General features: G+C 39.3%; 1 protein-coding gene across 13 annotated transcripts in view; it reads left to right on the top strand.

Moving 5' to 3' along the window:
* TMEM116 (transmembrane protein 116) overlaps window positions 1–25,517 on the top strand; it is a 213,908-nt gene that overhangs the window by 106,384 nt on the left and 82,007 nt on the right. Inside the window, exons 11-12 of one of the 13 annotated variants that reach the window (XR_004729083.3) lie at window positions 22,428–22,574; window positions 23,777–23,913. The exons of the other annotated variants lie outside the window; for them this stretch is intronic. The gene's annotated coding sequence lies outside the window, so the exon portion shown is untranslated. Of the gene's footprint in view, window positions 1–22,427; window positions 22,575–23,776; window positions 23,914–25,517 lie in introns of those variants that run through there. 13 annotated transcript variants of the gene reach the window in all.

Here is a 25,517-nt window from a genome sequence, read left to right as displayed (position 1 = left end):
GCATTTTAGGTTTTGGGGTACATGTGCAGAACATGCAAGATAGTTGCATAGGTACACACGTAGCAGTGTGTTTTGTTGCCTTCCTCCCCTTCACCCACATTTGGCATTTCTCCCCATGCTATCTCTCCCCAGCTCCCCACCCCGCTGTCCCTACCCTACTCTCCCCAATAGACCCCAGTGTGTAGTGCTCCCTTCCCTGTGTCCATGTGTTCTCATTGTTCATCACCCACCTATGAGTGAGAATATGTGGTATTTCATTTTCTGTTTTTGTGTCAGTTTGCTGAGAATGATGTTCTCCAGATTCATCCATGTCCCTACAAAGGACATGAACTCATCATTTTTGATTGCTGCATAATATTCCATGGTGTATATGTGCCACATTTTCCCAGTCCAGTCTATCATCGATGGGCATTTGGGTTGGTTCCAGGTTTTTGCTATTGTAAACAGTGCTGCAATGAACATTCGTGTGCATGTGTCCTTATAGTAGAACGATTTATAGTCCTTTGGATATATACCCAGTAATGGGATTGCTGGGTCAAATGGAATTTCTATTTCTAGGTCCTTGAGGAATCGTCACACTGTCTTCCACAATGGTTGAACTAATTTACACTCCCACCAACAGTGTAAAAGTGTTCCTATTTCTCCACATCCTCTCCAGCATCTGTTGTCTCCAGATTTTTTAATGATCGCCATTCTAACTGGTGTGAGATGGTATCTCAATGTAGTTTTGATTTGAATCTCTTGTCTAGTGCCAGATTTCAAAGGGAATGCTTCCAGTTTTTGCCCATTCAGTATGATATTGGCTGTTGGTTTGTCATAAATAGCTTTTATTATTTTGAGATACGTTCCATCAATACTGAGTTGATTGAGGGTTTTTAGCATAAAGGGCTGTTGAATTTTGTCAAATGCCTTCTCTGCGTCAATTGAGATAATCATGTGGTTTTTGTTTTTGGTTCTGTTTATGTGGTGAATTACGTTTATAGACTTGTGTATGTTGAACCAGCCTTGCATCCCCGGGATGAATCCTACATGATCATGGTGGATAAGCTTTTTGATGTGCTGTTGCAATTGGCTTGCCAGTATTTTATTGAAGATTTTTGCATCTATGTTCATCATGGATATTGGCCTGAAGTTTTCTTTTTTTGCCGAGTCTCTGCCAGGTTTTGATATCAGGATGATGTTGGTCTCATAAAATGATTTGGGAAAGATTCCCTCTTTTTGGATTATTTGAAATAGTTTCAGAAGGAATGGTACCAGCTCCTCTTTGTGTGTCTGGTAGAATTCGGCTGTGAACCCATCTGGACCTGGGCTTTTTTTGTGTGGTAGGCTCTTAATTGCTGCCTCAACTTCAGACCTTGTTATTGGTCTATTCAGGGTTTCGACTTCCTCCTGGTTTAGGCTTGGGAGGACACAAGTGTCCAGGAATTTATCCATTTCTTCCAGGTTTACTAGTTTATGTGCATAGAGTTGTTTGTAATATTCTCTGATGATGGTTTGAATTTCTGTGGAATCTGTGGTGATTTCCCCTTTTTCATTTTTTATTGCATCTGTTTGGTTATTCTCTCTTTTCTTTTTTATGAGTCTGGCTAGTGGTCTGTCTATTTTGTTGATCTTTTCAAAAAACCAGCTCTTGGATTTATTGATATTTTGAAGGGTTTTTCGTGTCTCTATCTCCTAGAGTTCTGCTCTGATCTTAGCTATTTCTTGTCTTCTGCTAGGCTTTGAGTTTTTTTGATCTTGCTCCTCTAGCTCTTTGAGTTTTGATGATAAAGTGTCAATTTTGGATCTCTCCACTCTTCTCATGTGGGCATTTATTGCTATATATTTTCCTCTAGAGACTGCTTTAAATGTTTCCCAGAGATTCTGGTATGTTGTGTCTTCATTCTCGTTGGTTTTGAAGAACTTCTTTATTTCTGCCTTCATTTCATTGTTTATCCAGTCAACATTCAAGAGCCAGTTGTTCAGTTTCCATGAAGCTGTGCGATTCTGAGTTAGTTTCTGGATTCTGAGTTCTAACTTGATTGCGCTATGGTCTGAGAGACTGTTTGTTATGATTTCAGTTGTTTTGCATTTGCTGAGGAGTGCTTTACTTCCAATTATGTGGTCAATTTTAGAGTAGGTGTGATGTGGTGCTGAGAAGAATGTATATTCTGTGGATTTGGGGTGGAGAGTTCTGTAAATGTCTATCAGGTTTGCTTGTTCCAGGTGTGAGTTCAAGTCCTGGATATCCTTGTTAATTTTCTGTCTGGTTGATCTGTCTAATATTGACAGTGGAGTGTTAAAGTCTCCCATTATTATTGTGTGGGAGTCTAAGTCTCTTTGTAAGTCATTAAGAACTTGCCTTATGTATCTGGGTGCTCCTATATGGGGTCCATATATATTTAGGATCATTAGCTCTTCTTGTTGTATTGATTCTTTTACATTATGTAATGTCCTTCTTTGTCTCTGTTGATCTTTGTTGTTTTAAAGTCTGTTTTATCAGAGATTGGAATTGCAACTCCTGCTTTTTTTTGCTCTCCATTTGCTTAGTAAGTCTTTTTCCATCCCTTTATTTTGAGCCTTTGTGTGTCCTTGCTTGTGAGATGGGTTTTCTGGATACAGCACACTGATGGGTTTTGGCTTTTTATCCAGTTTGCCAGTCTGTGTCTTTTGATTGGTGCATTTAGCCCATATACATTTAGGATTAATATTGTTATGTGTGAATTTGATGCTGCCATTTTGATGCTAGCTGGCTGTTTTGCCCATTAGTTGATGCAGATTCTTCATTTTGTTGATGCTCTTTAGCATTTGGTATGTTTTTGGAGTGGCTGGTACTGGTTGTTCCTTTCTATGTGTAGTGCCTCTTTCAGGAGCTCTTGTAAAGCAGGCCTGGTGGTGACAAAATCTCTGAGTACTTGCTTGTTTGCAAAGGATTTTATTTTTCCTTCACTTATGAAGCTCGGTTTGGCTGGATATGAAATTCTGGGTTGAAAGGTTTTTTTTTTTAAGGATGTTGAATATTGGCCCCCACTCTCTTCTGGCTTGTAGGTTTCTGCCGAGAGATCTGCTGTGAGTCTGATGGGCTTCCCTTTGTGGGTAACCCGACCTTTCTCTCTGGCTGCCCTTAGCATTTTCTCCTTTATTTCAACCGTGGTTAATCTGACGATTATGTGTCTTGGGGTTGCTCTTCTTGTGGAATATCTTTGTAGTGTTCTCTGTATTTCCTGGACTTGAATATTGGCCTGCCTTGCTAGGTTGGGGAAATTTTCCTGGATAATATCCTGAAGAGTATTTTCCAGCTTGGATTCATTCTCTTAGTCACATTCAGTTACACCTGTCAAATCTAGATTAGGTCTCTTCACATAGTCCCACATTTCTTGGAGACTTTCTTCATTCCTTTTTGCACTTTTTTCTCTTATCTTGCCTTCTTGTTTTATTTCATTGAGTTGATCTTCAACCTTTGATATTCTTTCTGCTGCTTGGTCAATTCAGCTGTTGAAACTTGTGCATGCTTCACAAAGTTCTTGTGTTCTGTTTTTCAGCTCCATCAATTTACTTATATTCCTCTAAGTTGTCCATTCTTGTTATCATTTCCTCAAATATTTTTTCAAGGTTCTTAGTTGCTTTGCATTGAGTTAGAACGTGTTCTTTTAGCTTACGGAAGTTTCTCATTACCCACCTTCTGAAGTCTGATTCTGTCATTTCATCACACTCATTCTCTGTCCAGCTTTGTTTCCTTGCTTGTGAGGAGTTGTGGTCCCTTGTAGGAAGCGAGGTGTTCTGGTTTTGGGTGTTTTCCTTTTTTTTGCACTGGTTCCTTTTCATCTTTGTGGATTTCTCCACCTGTCGTCTGAGTAGTTGCTGATTTTGCGATTCGTCTCTAAGTGGATGTCTGGATTGTTGATGATGAAGTATTTCTGTTTCTTAATTTTTTTTCTAACAGTCTGGCCCCTCTGTTATAGGACTGCTGAGGTCCACTACAGGCCCTGCTTTCCTGGGGAACACCTGTAGCAGCTGCAGAACAGTGAGGGTTGCTACCAGTTTCTTCCTTTGCTATCTTTGTCCCAGAATGATGCCCACCAAATGTCAGTCTGATCAGTCCTTTGTGAGGTGACTCTTTGGATATACGGGGGTCAGGGAGCTACTTGAGGAGACAGTCTGTACTTTATAGGAGCTCAAGTGCTGAGCTGTGAGCTCCGTTGTTCATTCAGAGCTGCTAGGCAGGTATGTTTAAGTCTGCTGCAGCAGAACTCATAAAGCCCCTTTTTTTCCTCAGATGCTCTGTCCCGGGGAGTTAGGGCTTTATTTATCAGTATCTGTTTCACTGCCCCGCCCAGCAAGGAGGCAGTCTGGTCACTGCCTGCCTGCAGAGGCTATATTGAGCTGCTCTGGGGTCCACCCTACTGCCTTGGACTCCACCCTGCTGCTGTGTGTAATTCCCTGCAGTCCTCTCTATATGGGTGTGGTTAGAACTGCCGTGGCGATGGTGGCCTGCCTCTGTAATGGCGGACTCTCTCTGTTTTGGCGGGTTGCCTCAGCAACGGCAGGCTGCATCAGCAATGGCAGAGTACCTCCGTAGGGATGGAGATCCTTGGTAATGGCGGATGCCCCTCCCCCACAAGCTGCATTATACTGGTTTCAGCTGTGCTGAACACTCAACCCTGAGTGTTTTCCAGTGCAGTTTTTTTTGTTGTTTGTTTTTTTGGGGGTGGGACCTGTTGAGCCTGATCACCTGGCTCCCTGCCTCAGAGCCCTTTTCTTTTTAAGTCGAATGGTTGACTCTCTCCTGGGTGTTCCAGTCACCTGCTGAAAGGGTGCTGGGATCTGTGTGATTTCCCGTGCAGCGACCCACTGCACTGGCTGAAACAACGTCACTGCCCAGGAATCTCCTGGCCTGGCTTATGTTTAAGTCTTTTTTAATCAGATGAATGTGCTCATCTACCTTCCCAGATCTTCAGTTGCCAATTTAACAGGGCAACCAGACCAGTGTATTTTGTATGAAGTGCCGCTGCACTGTGGCGCCAGCCGAAACAGCCACACTGGCCAAAACAGCCGCACTGGCGACCCATAGGGCTCCTACACCTGGGAATCTTTTGGTCTGTGGGCAATAAAGATCCGTCTGGAAAAGCGGTATCCACTCACCCTCTGCACTTTCACTGGGAGCTGCAATCCTGAGTTGCTGCTACAGCACCATCTTCTCTTCTTCCCCCCAGAGGCTTCATTTTCTAGGGACCTTTTCTAATGCTTTCAACAACATTGTGATATAGGTAGGACTATTCCCATTTTACAGATGAGGAAACTGAGGCTCAGAGGTTTAAATCACTAGTCTGCTCCTTTTTACATTCTGTTTTTTAGGGAATGGTGCCGCCACCTATTTAGTCACACAAGCCAAAGTCCTATGAGTGAGCTCTGGTTTATCCCTTTCTCTCTTAATTCATATATCCAACTTACCATTCAGGCCTGCTGATTTTAGTTCTTAAATATCCCTTAGCTTCTGTTTTTTATTTCTATTGAAATTCTCATTGCAGCCCTTTTTTGGATTACCTCCTGGCCTTCCCCCTGTGTGCCTGTGTCCATGTTGTCTCCAGTCTGTCCTCCACATAAGTCAGATTATGCCCCATACCTCCCAGTCCTCCTTAGAATGAGGACAAGCCTCCTCACCATGGCCACAGGCTCCTTTCCATTTCTCTGACCTCACTGCATGCCCCTCCTCTCTGCTCGGCACTGCAAAGACTCAGCATCTTGTACTGACCAAAGTCAAGGTTTCCCTGCACCATATTTGCGTGGGTTGCGAGATTTTTCTTACTTTGCCTACTTACTGCCCACTCATGCTTCTGATTTCAGTCCCTTCCTAGGGGAAATTTTTCCTGACCTTTGTAACTAAAGCAAAGCCTTCTTTTGTGTGCTCTCATTGTTCCAGGGACCTGCCTGCACAGCACTTGTACCAGTTAATTTTTTACATTAACTTGAGTGACAGATATGGTAGTGTTTGCTTCTGCCTCCCAGGAATGAAGGCAGGAAAGGTAAGGTCCTATCTGTGTGCATTCCTACAGTCTAGTGTGCTTAGTAAGATATTGTTTAATGAGAATGAGTTAGACATGACAGCATGGCTAGAAAGTGATGAATTGAGGATTTAAACATACTTTCTGGTTCTAGAGACTTTGCTGTTAACACTATTCCCTTTTGAGCAGTGTCATGTTAGGACCAATAAGGGTACTTTATGCTAAGATCAAATGTATTTTGGATCCATCAGATGAAGTTTGACAAAAGTGGGTTATTAAGAACCCACTGATAAGCAGAGCTGCCTGACCAAGATTTCCAGATTTTGCATTAATGAGAAATGTAACGAAAGTGGGCTGATGAGAGAAGGTGGAGGGGTGGAAAGTGAAGCAGGAACAGCTACTTTTATAGTGCCCTTGACCCTGCCTTTCTCTGTTCTTCACTCTGGCTGAAATTGACCACCCTGAGTGCATTCAGATAATGATAAATTATCTTCGTCACACTGTGTGTGTGTGTGTGTGTGTGTGTGTGTGTGTTGGGCTATGTACAAGAAGGGCAGCTTCTGTGAATAAATCAAGCCTTTAATTAAGGAATTTGTCACAAATGTCAAGGATGCATTGGTGCTTGGTCCTTAGTACTCCTACCTGAGGCCACATTTTCTTGAACTGGCTTGTATTTGCCATTGACACTACTAGCAGCAAGATGGAGGGGAGGAAGAGAGAGACCAGGTGTTGCAATGCTTAGCGCCTGCTTTCAGCTCTGCTACAAACTAAAACACTGACTGACTTTGGTTAACCCCCTAACCTCTTTGAGCTTCAGTTTCGTCATCTGAAAAAATCAATGATAGTTTGAATTCCTTTAAAATCTGACATTCAGTTATCTCTTTCTCTCTACTGTGGAAGCACTGGGAGCTATTGTTCTACTGTCTCAGGCGGCCGTTATGACTTCTGCATTATTAAGGGGTCCTCTCTAACCTAAATAACCCCTCAAAGAAATTAAGTTTATAATCACTTATGCCTGGTAAGCGAAATGACAAGAGGAAAAAGCTAGTTGTCAATAGCCCTGTGGATGGCAAATTAATGGGATCTGTGCAAACACTTGCTAATATAGCCATAATTTACCTTTTATTTTCCTTTGCAACTCAGAAGAAAGTGAATAATTTTCAAAGAGCCTCTCATTGAACATAATTTTTTTAAAAAACATGTCATTGGCAAAAGGGGCATTTGGTTGTTTGATTGCTATATATCTCTGAATATGTGGAACAGTTATTTTTAGCTGGGGGTAATTAGCTGGGTAGAAAGCTGAAGAATCTTGGGGGCAGAAAAATCTTTGTATGTCTTACGTTGGCATGGAGAAAGCAAAGCGAAAGGGCAGAGTATAGGAGGTTGTTAAATAACTAGATAAGGGGTAAGCTGCATTTCCTCTGGCTTCCCAGAGGTGAGGCCCTAAAGCAATGGAGACAACATTGTGGGTGGGAATGTGTTTGCAGGGCCTAATTAGTTTACCCAAGCAAAGTGCAAAAGAGAAAGGGCTAAAATTATGTAGACTGTAAAATTCATGGCTTAATTTGCTTTTCTGCCTTTGAAACCTTATAGTAGAACAATTTATAATCCTTGAAATTTTTTTGCTATCACTCTTGTCAGCTTGTCTAAGGCCACAGAGTAGCTTATCAGCTACTGGGGAAAAGTTGTTTAAACTCTCTAAGCCTCCTTTTTTCCCCACTGGTTCACCTAGGGAAACTAATTCCTGATTTTTCTGCCTTATTGTTGTTCAGATCCCATAATTGTTTGCATATGTGCTCTATAAGATGCGTCACTTAGCGCACGTTGTGGGCAACCTCAGGTGTAGAAATTAGGACATCGGTGTGCCTGGATTTGGCTGTTACTAACTAGATGGAACGGGGAGGAAGGGCAGAGGAGACCACTGTAGAATTTTTCTGGATTCTTTTGGTTTCTCCAGAAAATGATACTGCTCTTATATTTGAAGATAACTGTCTGCCTAGGCATATGGAAATTCTAAGGTTGACACAGCTTTGCATTGATTCTAGGGCAGGGTTTCAGGATTGCTGGAGCAGCAGCATCATTTTACCTTGTAGATTTCAGTCAACAGGCTGGTCATGGCATCCTCAGTGTGCCAGAATCTTACAGATGGTGGGCCTCAGTGGGCTGGACTAACAGTTTTCATTTCTTAGGCTGGGCAGGCCCATGGGGGCAATGGTAAAAATTTAATTGAAACATATATCAGAAGTAATAAGAAATCCATCTCCTTAAAGGCTTCATAGGAGATTTCCTGAAGATTTATAAAAGGCACTTCATTGATAAAATGACTGTTGTTTCCCTCTCACTGGAAGAAATTCAGGTCACCAGGCCACTTAAAATCGTTGTGTTTCCCTTTCACAGTAAACTCTGCTCATAATTTCTTTATGGCATATCACATACTATTTAACTTAATATCCTGATTAGTGGAGCTAGCAAGCACGCAGTATCACCATAAACTGCAGTATCATAACAGACTTCCTTTAAAAATTATCTAATCTTTCTTTAAAAACACTGATGTTTTTGTAAAGTAGTTCATCTTTAGGAATATGAACATTTTATGATGCTGGAAAATTATTTGAATTTCTTTTCATTTAAAACCTATAGCTTTTTACTTAATCCAGCTTTCACAAAGATTTCATTTTCCCACTATAGAAAAATTGTGTTTAGAGATAAACGTAAAGTCACCCGTAGCTCCATCCAAAAGTCAACAACTCTTAATATCATTATTTTTGTTCTAGTTCTCATTATTTTTGCTGAATCTATGTTTCATATGGTTTCATCATGTCAGAAAAAACTGTATATATATGAGTTTTAAAATAATACATTTTTATTGTCATAAATGAAATACATATTTAATATGGTATGATTAGGACATATAGAGAGATATAAAAAGGAAAATTAAAGTCATTTAAAATCTTACCAAAGCTAATAACCATAAACATTTTGATGTATTTTCTCAGAATATTCTTTCCTATGCCTTTTATATTTTTCTTTATTAACTACTTCAAGCGTATAGAAAAGACAGAAAATAATACAAGAAGCAATGGAAAATATTAAAATATGGGTATCTTTCTGCATGTGTTTCAGATTGTTTAGTTTTTTTGTCCCTTGCCCTCCCCACATGTTCCTTTTTTTTTCCTGGCAAAACAAAGCATTACAGATATAATTGCAGCTTCCTATACTCAATTTTATCATTCTAAAAGTTATTGATATTGAAATGTCTACCTCTGGTCTACTCACTTTCCCTGCTGAATAATACTTTACCATATGGAAATACCACGATGTACAATTACATGCAATAGTGCCATATGCATTCGTGTACAGGTTTCTTGGGAAGAATCATGTTCTCAGAAAAGGGTTAGGTAAATTGTAGGGGAGGCTTGTCTTCATTTTTACTATGAATTTCCAATTGTTTAAAGTAGTTGTAACAATTTGTATTTTCACAGGCAATATGAGGAAGCTTGTTTCGTGTTTGGCTTCCCTTGATATTGCTAGGCTTTTACTTTTTTTTTTTTTTTTGCCAATCTTATGAATGTAAAATGGTATGTTTTAATTTATATTGTGCACACACTTTATTATTGGGGACACATGTAACCTTTTTAATGCACAACTGTCGTGGATTTGTTTTCAATTTAACTCATTTATTAAGCACGGAAACTTGCCAGGTTTCTCAAAGATGACGATCAGGGCTGATGGATTTGCTGCATTAGATCCACCCTCTCCAGCTCTGGCCCTCTAGTGTCAGTATTTCTGCCTTCCAATTTTAGTGGTTCCTCTTTTCAGGGTCTGGGAACATTCTGGCTTTAGAAATCAGTTGCAGTAATTGGAAGGACTTTTATTAAAGTGACTTACTTGTCTTCTTACCTAGTAATTATGCAGAGTGTAAAATATATTTATGAAAAAATTAAAGTTATATACAAAACCAGACACTACCAAAGCACATACAAAGTTCACAATTCTTTTTATTTTTCTTTTCTTCCTCTTCCAATATATAACCACTTGTAGAGAGCCCCTACTATTTCCTTTGTATTTGTGTTTATGCACAAATGCAATGAATGTTCTAGAACATATCTCCTTGGATCCATGAGAAGAAGGTGAATGTGATTTTTTAAAAATTAATATTATATAGCTACCTCAGCACAGTATTGCATAATATGGAAATAAGATAACTAATCTAACTCTTCCAATAATGGACATTTAGGTTGCTTCTGGTTTTCTATTATTTTAAACAATGTTGTGGAAAACATTCTTGTAAATTTCTTTAGACATCAGTGTGAAAATTGTCTTAGGAGATATTTGTAGAAATGCTATTTACATGCTATTTTTTGCCTTGTTTATTAATTTTTATTTAAAACATTTTAAAGTACTTTAGGAATTGGTGACTTCTGAGTAGGTGTAGAACACAGTACCTAGATTCTCTGAGCTTTATGTTCTGTTTGAAGTGGGCGAAGTGACAGTAACTACCTGTTAGGGTGATTTTGAGGATTAAATGAGATACTGTGTACAAAGTCCATAGCATGGGGTTCGGATCACAGCAGAGACTAGAAAGTTCCGTTTTGCCTCCTCTTAGTCGGTCCCCAACCGCGATATACCCTTGGATATTTTTTCAGCACAGATTTTAGAGTTTGATAGAAATGGAATCATATTGTGATTACTCCATATGTAAGGTTTCTTTCAGTCAAGAAAATGTTTTTGATATTCAGCCACGTTGTTGCACATGTCAATAGTTCTTTCCTTCATTCTCCTCCTATCTCAGCTCTTAGAAAAGGAATAGTGCAAAAAAGAGAAATAAAACAATATTTTGACTTGTATTAGGTTTTGGTCTACAGTTGACATTGTCCTCAAATATCTCTAACAGGTTCCCATGGAGAGAAAAATATATTTTCTGTCCAGAACATAACAGGAAACATAGCAGAGGCAGAAGCCCTCCTAGCCCTGTGTGAAAATCATCATGTTGACTATATTTCTCAAAAGGTAAACACAGGCATAGGGGCAGCTGTCAGTCTTTGTTTTCTCACTATCAGTCCCACCACTTTTATTTTTTCATCTAGGGAAAAATAATGATGATTGTAATAAGAATGAAAAAATAATAAAAGGGATGGTAGAAAAGGTTGTTGAATGCACTGGCTGTGGCAGGGAGCAATCAGAAATGGTTTGTTTTTTCCCTTTACTTCTTCAAAGTTACTACGAGGACTCATTCTTACCCACCTATTGGATAGAATCTTTGACATTTCCTATTTCACTGATCAATTTAAGCTGTTAAGACGTCCTGTCTAGTTTAACACAGGAGCAGAAAACCAAGCACCACACGCTCTCACTCATAAGCCAGAGTTGAACAATGAGAACACATGGACACAGGGAGGGAACAAGACACTGGAGCCAGTCGGGGGTCAGGGGAGGGTAAGAGGGGGAGATCATTAGGACAACTAGCTAGTGCATGTGGGGCTTAAAACCTAGATGAAGGGTTGATAGGTGCAGCAAAGCACCATGGTATACATATACCTATGTAACAAACCTACACATTCTGTACCTGTATCCTGGAACTTAAGATGAAAAAAAAAAAGAAATCCTCTTTAGTTTAATTTCAAAATTCAAAAGTCTCATTCAGCTTAAAACTTCACCCTTCCTGACATATTTTAACACATAAAATAATCAACAATGAAAACAGTTATAGGTTGAGCATCCCTGATCCATAAAACCCGAAATCCAAAATGTTCCAAGATCTGAAATTTATCCACATGGATGGCTGAGATAGTGTGTGCTTTCTGATGGTTCAATGTATACAAACTTTGATTCATGCACAAAATTGTTAAAAATGTTATGTAAAATTTCATTTGCCCTATGTGTATGAGGTGTACATAAAATAGGTGAATGTTGTGTTTAGACTTCAGTTCTATCTTTAAGAGATCTCTTTATGTATATGTAAATATTTCAAAATATAAAAAAATTTAAAATCCAAAACACATCCAGTCCCAAGGAATTCAGATATGGGATATTCAACCAGTATATCTAAAAAGTCAACGGATACTTTAAAATGAAATTCTGAAAGTATTTAAAGAGTCCAAAAGACATCAGGAGAAGAGGAACAGGACAAAAAGTGGGGAAGGCGATGCAAACAGAAAACAAACAAAATAATAAAACAAATCATTAAATTGTAAGCTTGAATCCAATTACATCATTCAGCCACTAATAAATCTATATTTAATAACATTAAATGTTAATGAATCATACCACAACCTCCAATTAAAGTGCAGAGGTTGCCAGAATTGATTTAAAAAACCTCACAAGACCCAGTGCTGTATATGAAATAACACACTTTGAATAGAGAAAAAAGACAAATGTAGGTAGGTCTAAATAAGTACATTTAATTTTTTTTTTTGAGACAGTGTCTTACTCTATCTCCCAGGCTGGAGTACAGTGGTGCAATCTCTGCTCACTGTAAACACCTCTCGGGTTCAAGCAATTTTCCTGCCTCAGCCTTTCGAGTAGCCAGAATTACAGGAACCTGCCACCACGCCTAGCTAATTTTGGGGGTATCTTTTAGTAAAGATGAGGTTTCACTGCATTGGACAGGCTGGTCCCAAACTCCTGACTTTAAGTGATCCACCTGCCTCAGCCTGGATTACAGGTGTGAGCCACTGTACCTGACCCTAAATAAGTACATTAAAAAAGATATACTTTGCAAACAGTCAGTAATGGAAGTCTGAAGAAGCTATATTAATACCAAATAAAATATGCTTAAGTCAAAAGAGTTTTTCCAAAGATAAAGAGGGATATTTCATGATTACAGAAGAGTCATTTCATCAAAAAGATGGATTAAAAAAAATTTGTGCGTCAATTTGCACAAAACAAAATTGAACTAAAGGAATAAACAATCCACAATTTTTATTAACAATCCATCTCCCAAGCAATTGATAGATAAACTAGACAAAATCTTAGTCAAGATGCAGATGATCTGAACAACACTCTTCACCGTCTTGAACAAAGCTATGGAAGACGACACCCAATAACCACAGAATACATATATGTTTCAAGTACATGTAGTGTTCACTAGGATAGGTCACATGCTAGGTCATAAAACAAGACTCAATAGATTAAATCAAATTGAATTCATGCAGTGTATGTTACCTGACCACAATAGGATCAAAACAGAAATTAACAATAAGCGAACTAGGGAAGCTCCAAGTACTTGGGGATTAAATATAATCCACAAGCCCAAGAAGAAATTAAAAGGTAGAATATAAAATATTTTATTCCAAGGGATAATCAAAATACAACATGTCAACACTTATGAATTACAGCTATGGGAGTTCCCAGAGGGACGTATAGCTGTACATGCTTATACGGCAGTAGAAAAAAAGAGAAAGGTCTAAAATCAATGACGTAAATGTTCACCTAAAGAAGATTGAAAACACACACACAGCAAAGAAAAGTCCAACGAAGTCGTAAGAAGGAAACAATAAAGATAAAAGTGAAGAGATAAACCAAATTGAAGACAGACAAAATAATAGAGAAAACTAACAAAGCAAAGAAGCTGGCTGTTTTAAAATATCAAGTCATAAACCTTGAGCTACTCTGATCATGAAAAAAAAGCGAAGAAACACAAATGGTCAGTATCAATATCAGAAGTGAAAGAGAAGTGAAATTATTATTACTGATCCTGCAGACGTGAAAAGGATAATAAAAGACTATCATAAACAACGTCATGGTGACAAATTCTGCAACTTAGATGAAATGAACAAATTCTTTGAAAAATACAACAAAAACTGACATAAATTATGCAGAAAAAGCATCTGGAAAAATTAAAAGATACATTAAGCAAATGAATATGCAAGCCACAGCCTGACAGAAAATGTTCATAAATCTATTTTCAGAATAAAGCCTGATTTCCAGAATATATAAAGCAGTTTCATAACCTGAAAATAAAAAGGCTGGGCACAGTGGCTCACACCTGTAATGCCAGCACTTTGGGAGGCCGAGGAGGGTGAATCGCTTAAGCCCAGGGGTTTGAGACTACTCTAGGAACATGGTGAGACCCTGACACTAGTATAAATACAAAAAAATTAGCCTTGAATGGTGGCTAATAAAAATACAAAAAGCCTGGTATCAGCTAATTGAGAGACTGGGGTGGGAGGATTGCTTGAGCCCAGGAAGCAGAGGCTGTTGTGAGCCAAGATTGCACCATTGCATTCCAGCCTGGATGATAGAGCAATTCAAAAAAAATAAAAAAAGATAACAAACACCCTTTAGAAGGGGAAAATATTTGAGGAGCCACTTTGCAAAGATAATATACAAGTGGGACAAAATGCTTAATATCAAGAAGCATCAAGGAAATGCAAATTAAAACTACAGTGAGATACTGCTACACACCCCACAAAATAACTAGGTTTGGAAAGACTAAAAACCAAATGTTGGCTTTAATGGGACTATAAAATAGTACAACTACTTTGTCAAATTTCTGGAATTTTTTTATAGAATGAATATACATCTCATCTATAATAAATTTCCGAGTTAGGAATTTACCTTAATTAGTGAAAATACATGTTAATAAAAATAATTATAGAAGAACACAATAGCTTTATTCATAATATTCAGAAGTTGGAAATACAGAAGTATTTCTGGTGACCACAAATAGAGGATCAGGTAGCAAACTATGTTAATTAATACCATGAAATACTACTCAGCAATAAAAATGAAAGAGTCACTGATATGTGTAACCTGACTGATAAATATAAAAATCATTTTGTGGACTGAAGGAAGCCTTATATATGGGGTTATCACAACATGATTCAATTTACGTGGAATTTCTAAAGTTGGCAAACTTAGTCTACAATGGAAAAAATCCAAGGGTACAGAGCTGGAGACTGAGACAGGTCATGAGGAAACTTTCTGGGATTGTGTTAGTTCATTTTCCCATTGCTGATAAAGACATACCTGATACTGGGTACTTTATTAAAAAAAAAAAAAAAGGTTTAATGGACTCACAGTCGCACCTTGCTGGGGAGGTCTCATAATCATGGCAGAAAGCAAAAGGGACATCTTACATGGTGGCAGACAGGAGAGAAATGAGAAACAAGCAAAAGGGGTTTCCGCTTATAAAACCATCAGCTCTTGTGAGACTTACTCACTATCACAAGAACAGTATGGGGGAAACTGCCCCCATGATTTAATTCTCTCCCACCAGGTCCCTCCCACAACACGTGGGAATTCTGGGAGCTACAATTCAAGAAGAGATTGGGGTGAGGACACAGCCAAACCATATCAGGGATTATAGTAATGTTCTTTATTTGATACAGTTTTGGTTACACATATGTATACTTTTGTCAAAATTCGGTAAATACATACTTAAATATTTTGCATTTCATCATTTGTAAACTTTACACCAAAAGGAAAAAGAAAAGATACCAAATTCTAGTTAATGCATGGTGAGTTACTGATCTCTGCAATTTACTTTGAAATGCCTAAAAACTAAGATGGATTAGTGGATGGATAGAAAGATGGATCTATGGATAGACATGAGATAAAACAAGACTCCAAGTTGGTGAAGATACAGTTGTTCACTGTAACGTTTTTTCAACTTTGCTGTATGTTCATAACTGTTTATAATAAAATATCAACCAAAACCATTTTCATCCCTCCTCCTCTGTGACAGCCTCAGCCTGAGAAACCCACAGTGGGAAGGGAAAGGAGGGCAGTGTGTTTGGTTTTGACCATCCACCCTCACTCCTTAGCAGTGGTTTCTGGTTCTTATAGGGTTGGCTAGGGGCAGGGAGAAAGGAGAGACAGAGGAACAGATAGGGCCTTATTGAATAGTTCAGCTGTATTATGGTGTCACATTTTAGGAGCAGGCATGCATTTTTTGGCCCTTTCTCGTGGGTTCCTGAGAAATTCTCCTGGTAGGGATTTCTGACAGCAGTTCACTACCTCAGGTAATACATTTTCTGAGAATCCACCAAGAGCCCTTCTACCACCTGCCTCTGGGGGTCTGGGGTAGCCTCCTCCTCACCCCTGGCAGGAAGCTTTTCAGGTCAGAGTCTTCCTTAAAATCAATGGTTCTTTCTCTTTTATGGAATTCCTATTTGGCCCATAGAAAACATGCACACACCTTTGTTTGGCTTAACTTGAAATACGGGCCACACGCAGCTCCAATCTTTATCGCTTCTGTCTGCCCCATTATTTTAACTTGGTCATAGCCTTTTGCCTTTGGATTTTGTTCAGATGGGATAGCAGTTCCCGAGTTCTCCAGCCTTCAAGGACGTGAGCTAATCAGTTTGAATGATTAATTACAAGTTCCTGTTCAGGCAGCTCATTAGCTTTAAAATGAAGCAGAAGTATTTTCCCACCCATGAGAATTGGGTGAGGAGGGAGTTCATACAGAACACAACCCTTTCAAAAGTCTACAGTGTAATTTTTTTTTAAAAAAAAGCGCAGCGTGGTGGCTCACATCTGTAATCCCAGTACTTTGGGAGGCTCAGGTAGGCGGATCATAAGGTCAAGCTATGGACACTAGCCTGGCCAACATGGGGAAACCCTGTCTCTACTAAAATTCAAAAATTAGCTGGGTGTGGTGGTGGGCCCCTTTAATCCCAGCTATTCAGGAGGCTGAGTCAGGAAAATCACTTGAACCTGGGAGGCAGAAGTTGTAGTGAGCCGAGATCATGCCACTGCACTCCAGCCTTGGTGACAGAGCAAGACTCTGTCTTAAAAGAGATAATTTATAGTCCTGTCCTATAAAGGTAAGAGGTAGATAATAATCTATTCTGGCAAAACTGGTTTTTGCCCACACCCTTTGCAAAGTTTAGAACCTGATTGTAAATGAGAGGATTCTTGACAACTGTTTGGCACTTGATTTTTGACTCCAATGCCAAACTTGGAGAAGGCAGCATGTTTCCAATGTTCTGAAAACAGTAGCTAATCTGTGCTTCCCTTTGCTGTCTCAAGTATAGTAAAAACATTTATGAGGTACCCAGGCTTGCAGAAAAGTATTTTAGAAGTGGAGTCAGAACTCTACTGTGGAAAGGGGGCTGAGAGAATCATGAATCCTATTCCTTCTCTTCCTGGAGGAGACTCAGATTTGTGATGTGGTTTCTCTGGGTAAACACGAGTAACAGAAGAGATCAGTAAAACTTTGGTTAGCTGCTCAGAAATCAGTGTTTTATGACCTCCCCTCTGCCAGGGAAATAAGCAGTAAGACAGTGCTTTTCCTCTCACTTTTTTAAAAACTCAGATGATCAGGTGTTCTATTGCTCCACGTGGTGGGCTTTTGAACTGAGAAAGGCTGAGCACAGAGAAGCCAGGGTAGCACTGCCCTCACCCGGGGCCACCTGAAACTGATGATCATGCTGCTTTCTTTGGAGTGGCTGCCCCTTCAAAGAAGACTTAAGGGGTTTTATTTGGCTCTGTGATTCTGCTGGAAGGAGGCCTGAGTAAGGTCGAGCTTGGGTTGCAGAAGAAAAGGGCCATTTGTCCTAAAACCTGAAAAAAACAGAACTATGATGAAGCAGCATTGTTCATCTGAGGTAATATTTGAGGTACGTTGCGTCATGTCAAGGAAATCAAGGACATGAATACACATGGAGTGAGGTTAAGAATGGAGGTTTGACAGGCAAAAGGAGAAAGGAGAACATCTCTCTCTCCTGCAGAGAGAGAGGGGCTTCTGAGTGTGTCTTTTGGTTATGTGGTGAACTACACGGGGTTTTATAGACTTGCGTGAGGAAGTGGTGTCTGATTTACGTAGGGTCCAAATATGGGTTGGACCAGGTGAGACGTTTACATAGCTTTTGAAGAAGCTGGCCACCCACCCCAATCTTCTTCTTATGCATATAAGTTTTCTACTTGGCTGGTGCCATGTTGTCTGCTCCTTACTGTACTTGTGGTTGATAAAGAAAAAGGAAGATGGAGCTGTCAGGTTGAGCATGGCTGGTGCCCGGGTAGCCTTCTATTGTTACAGCTGCTGGCATTCACCTGTGCAAGCTTCCAGCTTGCTTGTCTATGTCTGCAGCTCGATTTTACAGGCTTCTCTTTTTAAGAAATGGTTATGGGGCTGCTTTTTATTAAAAGGGAAACCTTACCCTCAATCTCTGACTAAATAATTTCTTTATACCTCCTATATCAATGGGACTTCTGGATTACAGTTGAAGTAGTTTTGGCTGATCATGAACTCTGCCTCCACTAAATAATGAATGCTTTTATTTTCTATGTCTCAAGGAGGGTCTCTTTGCTTCTTGCCCTTCTTCAGAATAGCAGTGTGGAAATTGCATTTAGAACACCTGTTGGGCACAGTAGCTCACACCTGTAATCCTAGCAATTTAGGAGGCTAATATGGGAATATTGCTTGAGGCCAGCAATTTGAGACCAGTCTGGGCAACATAGTGGTACCCCATCTCTCAAAAAAAATTACTGGCTGTGGGGGTGCACACCTGCTTCCCTGTTGGCCCAGCTGCTGTCAGGAGGCCATGACAGGAAGGTCACTTGAGCTCAGGAGTTTGAGGCTGCAGTGAGCCATGGTCATGCCACTGCACTTCAGCCTGGGTGACTCCATCTCTTTAAAAAACAACAAAAACCAACCAACAGAAGCCCACTTCCTATCTGGAATGGGAACTGGTAGAGCCTTATGACAGTGAGTGACTCAGTGGCAGAGCAAACATTTGGCCACAGCTTTAATGGTGCAATTTGAACCTTTTGTTTGTCCTACTGACCAAGGCTGTGGCTGTCTTAGGGTCCTCCATATGGTCTGGCCCTGGAGGAGAAGGAACTGTTATTTATTCAACACTTTCTGTGTGTGGAGCCCAAGATAAGAACTTTATGTTTGTTTCACAGATGAGAGTGGGGCTAAGTAGCTTGCTCAGAATCACACAAGTGAGAGGTAGGGGGGCCACGTTCTTTAACCAGTTTGTGAATAGATGTCTTCCCAAGAACGTACAGCTGATGGCATAATGTTGACCTTAAGCCTAAGTTAATCAAATCGACATTTAATAAAAAGCAATAGATTTTCTCTTGTAGCCCAAGAAAGAGCCACTTGACTATAGCTAATCAGTGAGAGAAATGCCTCTATCAAAGGAATAAGTGATCAGAATTCATGGGCAGCAATGGGACATAGGAATGTCGGAATGAGAGGTGTGGGCTCCAGGGATGCGGGAGAAAGCTTCTCCTCCAGTATTCCCTGACTCTTGAATGCTGCTGTCTTTTAAATAGGAATACAAAACCACTCTGTTGTTTTGCACTTCCCCATGCCCTGAATCTTTTTTTTGTGGACTGTATCCTCCAATAACTTATTCAAGCAAGGATACACTGAAGCAAATTGTTCTGAAATATGACTCTATTTCTTCTTACATTTACATGACTGGTTGGGCATAGAATTTTAGATTGAAAATAATTTCCCTTTCAAGTTTTGAAGATACTACTCCATTATTTTCCAGCTTCTGGTAGTGCTGTTGAGAAGCCTAAAATCATTCTGATTTTTGATTCTTTGTAAATACTGTTTTTTAAAAAACTTTTCTGAAAACTTAGGGGAGCTTTTTTTTTTTTGTTATATATTGCAGATTTTCAAGACAACGTTCCTTGGTGTGAGCTCGTTTTCATGTGTTTAAACCTAGGAGATTATGTTGTTCAACTTGGGACGTTTTCTTTTATTTTAACTTTTATTTAAGTTCAAAGGTACAAGCACAGGTTTGTTATTTAGGTAAACTCTGTCATGGGGTTTGTTGTACAGATCATTTCATTACTCAGGTATTAAGCCTAGTCCCCTTTAGTCATTTGTCCTGATCTTCTTTCTTCTCCCACTCTCCACTCTCTGAAAGGCCCTAGTGTGTGTTGTTCTCCCGCCTGTCATACGTCCATGTGTTCTCATCATTTAGCTCCCACTTGCAAGTGAAAACATCTGGTATTTGGATTTTGTGTTCCTGCATTAGTTTGCTAAGGATGATAGTCTCTAGCTCCATCTATGTCCCTGAAAAGAACATGATCGCATTCTTTTGTGGCTGCCCAGTGTTCCTGGGTGTATATGTACCACATTTTCTTTATCCAGTCTACCACTGATGGGCATTTAGCTTGATTCCATATTTTTGCTATTGTGAATAGTGCTGCCATGGACATATGCTTGCACATGTCTCTATAACAGAAGGATTTATATTCCTTTGGGTACATACCTAGTAACCCATTACTGTTTGCTGAATCAAATGGCATTTCGCTCTTTAGGTCTTTAAGAAATCATAACACTTTTTGACAATGCAGAACTAATTTGCATTCCCAAATACAGTGTGTAAGTGTTGTTTTTCTCTATAACCTTGCCAGTATGGTTTTTTTTTTTACTTTTATAATTGCCATTATGACTTGTGTGAGATGGTATCTCATTGTAATTTTAATTGGCATTTCTCTAATGATCAGTGATATTGAGCTTTTTTCATATGATTGCTTGTTGCATATATGTCTTGTTTTGAAAAGTGTCTGTTCATGTTCTTTGCCCACCTTTTTATGGGTTGTTTTCCTCTTGTAAATTTAATTTCCTTATAGATGTTTGATATTAGATTTTTGTGGGATGCATAGTTTACAAAAATTTTCTCACATTCTATAGGTTGTCAGTTTGCTCTGTTGATACTTTCTTTTGCTGTGCAGAAGATTCTCATTTTAATTTGACTCCATTTGTCAATTTTGCTTTTGTTACCTTTTCTTTTGGCATCTTCATCATGAAATCTTTGTCTGTGCTTATTGTCCTGAATGGCATTGCCTCAGGTGTCTTCCAGAGTTTTTATAGTTTTGGGTTTTACATATCAGTGTTTAATCTATCTTGAGCAAATTTTTGTATGTAATGTAAGGAAGGGGTCTAGTTTCAGCCTTTTGCATATGGCTAGCCAGTTATCCTGGCATCATTTATTGAATAGGGAGAATCTTTTCTCCCTTGCTTGTTTTTGTTAAGTTTGCCAAAGTTCAGATAGTTGTAGATGTTTGGTTTTGTTTCTGGATTCTCTATTTTGTTTCTTTAGTCTGTGTGTTTGTTTTTGTACCAGTACCATGCTGTTTTGTTTACTGTAACCCTGTAATGTAGTTCAAAGCCTGGTACCATGTCACTTCCAGTTTTGCTCTTTTTGCTTAGGATTGCCTTGGCTGTTTTTGGTTCCATATGAATTTTTAAAAAGCTGGTTTTCTGAAAAAAATAATAAAACTCAACCTACTTCTTAACATTTTTCAAGAACCCAAATGAAATCATGACTGTTCTTGGAGATTGCCCTTTGTAGGTTTTAATTTACTACCCAGTAACTGGTCTATTAAAATCTTACTGGTTAAAAAAATAAACTTGTAGCTAGACCAATGAAGGAGAAAGGGAGAAGATTCAAATTAACACCATCAAAAACAATAAGGGCAATATTACCACTGACCACACAGAAATGCAAACCACCCTCAGAGAATATTATGAACAACTGTAGGCACTTTTTTTTTTGTTTTATTTTGAGACGGAGTTTTGTGCTTGTTGCTCAGGCTGGAGGACAATGATGCAATCTCGGCTTACTGCAACCTCTGCCTTCTGAGTTCAAGCAATTCTCCTGCCTCACCTTCCTGAGTAGCTGGGATTACGTGCATGTGCCACCATGCCTGGTTAATTTTGTATTTTTAGTAGACATGTGGTTTCTTCATGTTGATCAGGCTGGTCTTGAACTCCCAATTTCAGGTGATCAGCCCACCTTGGCCTCCCAAAGTTCTGGGATTGCAGATGTGAGCCACTGAACCTGGAAAAATTGAGAAATCTGGAAGAAACTGATAAATTCCTGGTCACAATCACCCTCCCTGGGATGCAAGATTGGTTTAACATATGCAAATCAATAAATGTTGTTTATCACATAAACAGAACTAAAGAAAAAAAAACTTCACATGATTATCTCAATGGATGCAAAAAAAGCTTTGGATAAAATTCAACATTCATTTGTGTTAAAAACTCTCAATAAACTAGGTATTGAAGGAACATACCTCAAAATAATAAGAGCCACATGTGACAAACCCAGAGCCAGCATCATACTGAATGGACAAAAGCTGGAAGCATTCCTCTTAAAAACTGGCACAAGACAAAGATGCCCTCTCACCCCACTCCCATTCAGCATAGCTTTGAGAGTGTTCTTTGTTCTTGGATGTCTAGATCCTTTAATTGTGATGTTGGGTGGTTAACTTTAGATCTCAATTTTATTTTGAGATGGAGTCTTGTTCTCTCACCCAGGCTGGAATGCAGTGGTGTGATATCAGCTCACTGCAACCTTTGTCTCCTGGGTTCAAGCAGTTCTCCTGCCTCAGCCTCCTGAGTAGCTGGGATTACAAGTGTGTGCCACCACACCAGTTAATTTTTGTATTCTTAGTAAAATGGGGTTTCACCATGTTGGTCAGGCTGGTCTCAAATTCCTGACCTTGTAATCTGCCCAATTTCAGGTTATCAGCCTGCCTTGGCCTCCCGAAGTGCTGGGATTACAGGAGTGAGTCACTGCAGCTCTCCTGAGATCTCACTTTTTGATGAGAGCTTTTAGTGCTATAAATTTCTCTCAACACTACTTTACTAGCTGCATCCCAGAAACTCTGGTAAGTTGTATCTTTGTTCTCATTAGTTTCAAAGAACTTCTTGATTTCTGCCTTAATATCATTATTTACCCAGGAGTCATTCAGGAGCAAGTTATTCAGTTTCGATGTAAGTGTATGGTTTTGAATGAATTTCTTAGTGCTGATTTTAAATGTGATTACATTTGCTTTGTGACCTAACGTATCTTCTATACTTATGAATGATCTATGTGTTGAGGTGAAGAATGTGTATTCTGCAGTCATTGGATGAAATGTTCCTTGAATATCAGTTCCATCTGGTCTGTAGTATAGATTAAATTTAATGTTTGTTGGTTGGTTTTCTGTCTGGAAGATCTGTCTAGTGCTGAAAGTTGGGTGTTGAATTCTCCAGCAATTACTGTGTTAGGGTTTATCTTTCTCTTTCTTTTTTGGTGCATGTGTCTGTTCTTCTTTCTCTCTCTCTGTCTGTCTCTATTTCTATCTTTAGAATTTTGATCATTTTAGTATTGAACCTGTTTTAATTTTCTTCCAGATTTCAACTTTTTTCTTATAGCTATTTCTGGAGGACATAAGGGTCATCTACTCAACTTTGTTGTCTTATTATTCTAACAATATTTTTTAACAAGTTTTGCTGTCATATTTTCAATTTCTAAGTGTTTTCTTCTTTAAATTTGGTTTTTGTTTCATGAAAATGGTAACTACTTTTAGCTCTTCGAGAACATTCATATGGGTTTCAGAAGGTCTTATCTTCTAGCACAGTCCTTTCTGTTCAGGCTGCGTTTATGTGTCTTCTTGCTCTGGTCTCTGCCATTCATGTTAGAAGCTTTGCTCAGATGCCTGGTGACCCTTAGCTGTCTGTGTCTGTTAAAAAAAAGATGGAGCACTGAAAAGCTGAAGTTCTGTGATTGTAACCTTCCGTGGGTGGTGGTCTTGCTAGGTCAGACATTTTTTTCTTGGGCTAGAGAGATTCTCTCTAGAGAAGAATCATCTTACCTTCTGACCAAGTATTTGCCACCCTCATTGGAACTAAGTGGTAGGAAAACCTGGAGGATCTCAGTGTTCAGTGTGTACATTTAAGCACTTGTGTCTAGAGAGCTCCTGCCTAGAGACACCGAATTTTACCCTATAGAGAGGAAACCTCCAGCCTGCCCCCACTGTGGGATGCAGTCACCCAGTCTAGGGAGAGGATCTGGGATCTACCTACTACTGAAACATAAATTTTCTAGGTAAGGTATGCTGCCAACTCTTGAACTCTTGGGGATCCTGGTTGCCTTCCTGCTGCTGGCTTGGGATTTAGCATCCCTGGGTCTACTGTCAGGTGCCACTGACAGCTTCTGCTTGCCGGTTTCCTATATGCTGAAGGTATTGTCTTTATTTTCTTCTTGTCTTTGTTGGTTTATTTATTTTTAATCATCCTGTGTTAATGTGGTTTAATGATGGAGTGAAGGTAAATGCATTTATTCAACCAAACATCTTAGCTGAAGTCTGTGTATTTTTCTTATAGTAAAATCTTAATCATTCCATGTTTCAGTTAATTATATTTTTATATATGCATTCTGATTTGGGGATGATGTGAGGGAAGAGAGAGAGAAAGAAAGAGAGACAGAGACAGAGAGTGAGAGAGAGAGGATACTGTGACAAACCTGTGAGTCTATGTACTTTGAAGTCAATAGGAATTTAGCCCTGTTTTTTGTCTAAAAAGCAGGAATGTCCAGGCAGTGAATACTGAACTAGTCTAAGAATCTTTGAGGCAATAGGGCAGATATAGTTGTGTTCAATTTTTAGTCTTTAGGCTGAAAGGAGAAATAATGTAAAATGCATTTTTAAAAATTTCTGAAAGTGATGTTTTCATTTGCCCTCAGATAATTAGATATGGAAGGTAGCCATACATCTTTGGCTAACTCAGCATTCGTTGCTACATTCAGCGAATTCATCTTTATATTCATATCCTTTCTCTCCAGCTTAATATCCAAAATTTAAAAGTGAGGAATGCAGAATAGTTGAACTAAAAGAAACTGATCAACCACAACCTGCCTCTTCTTCCTCCCACCCAAAGACAACCATTGTATAACATTTTGCTATATTCTCTTCATGTACTTTTTTTCAGGCACCTTTATTCAAATATATTTTTGATCCTAAAATTGTCTTAGACAATTAATAAGTTTTCAGAGAAGAACACCCACTCTCCTCACACTCCAGGCTCCCTGCTTGAATTTGACTGACTTGGGAATCCTGTATCTTAACAAGATATGATGTTGATATGATTTCTTTTATTTGACTCTTCTGAGGTGTTCTCTTTTTAGCACACTCTCCTTCATCCCCTTCTTCCCTGCTATACACACACACACACACACACACACTCTGTCTCACACACACATTCTCATACGCACATACACACATGCCCAAACACATGTGCACATGCACGTGCATGCACACACACATACGGACACACATGCATATACACACTCTCCTTCATCTCCTTCCTCCATGCTACACACACATACTCTCACACATACGCACAGACACGACACACATGCACATGTGCACACACACATATGTACAACCTGCAATGTGTCAGAGAAGGCCATGTAGAAAACGATTGTTACTCTCCAAAGGGAAGGACACCCACACTTTTACAATGGGCAAAAACAGCTCTGTTTTTGTAAAAAATGAATTTTCTATTAGGCCTAGAAAGACACTTAAAAAGTGTTTCTTCTTTTATCTAATTGGAACTTGTATATGTGCACAAACCCGTGTGACAGAAAGAGCCAGGGAGAGAGGGAGGAAGGGAGAGGAGGGGGAGGCAAGAAGAGAGAGAGCGATTAAAGGGCAAGTGCACTGTGGCAAGCTCGTCTGGACTCAGCGAGGGGCAGGCAGCTGTGGTGATGAGATAGGAGCTTGGAATGCTTCATGGTACCAAGACTGTCGTAAGTGGCTCCTGGGGTCTGAAAAAACGAAGCAGAATTC

Source organism: Callithrix jacchus, chromosome 9 (assembly GCF_049354715.1).
Source record: "Callithrix jacchus isolate 240 chromosome 9, calJac240_pri, whole genome shotgun sequence".
Lineage (NCBI taxonomy): Eukaryota > Metazoa > Chordata > Mammalia > Primates > Cebidae > Callithrix > Callithrix jacchus.
This window is presented reverse-complemented; position numbering and strand designations above follow the sequence as displayed.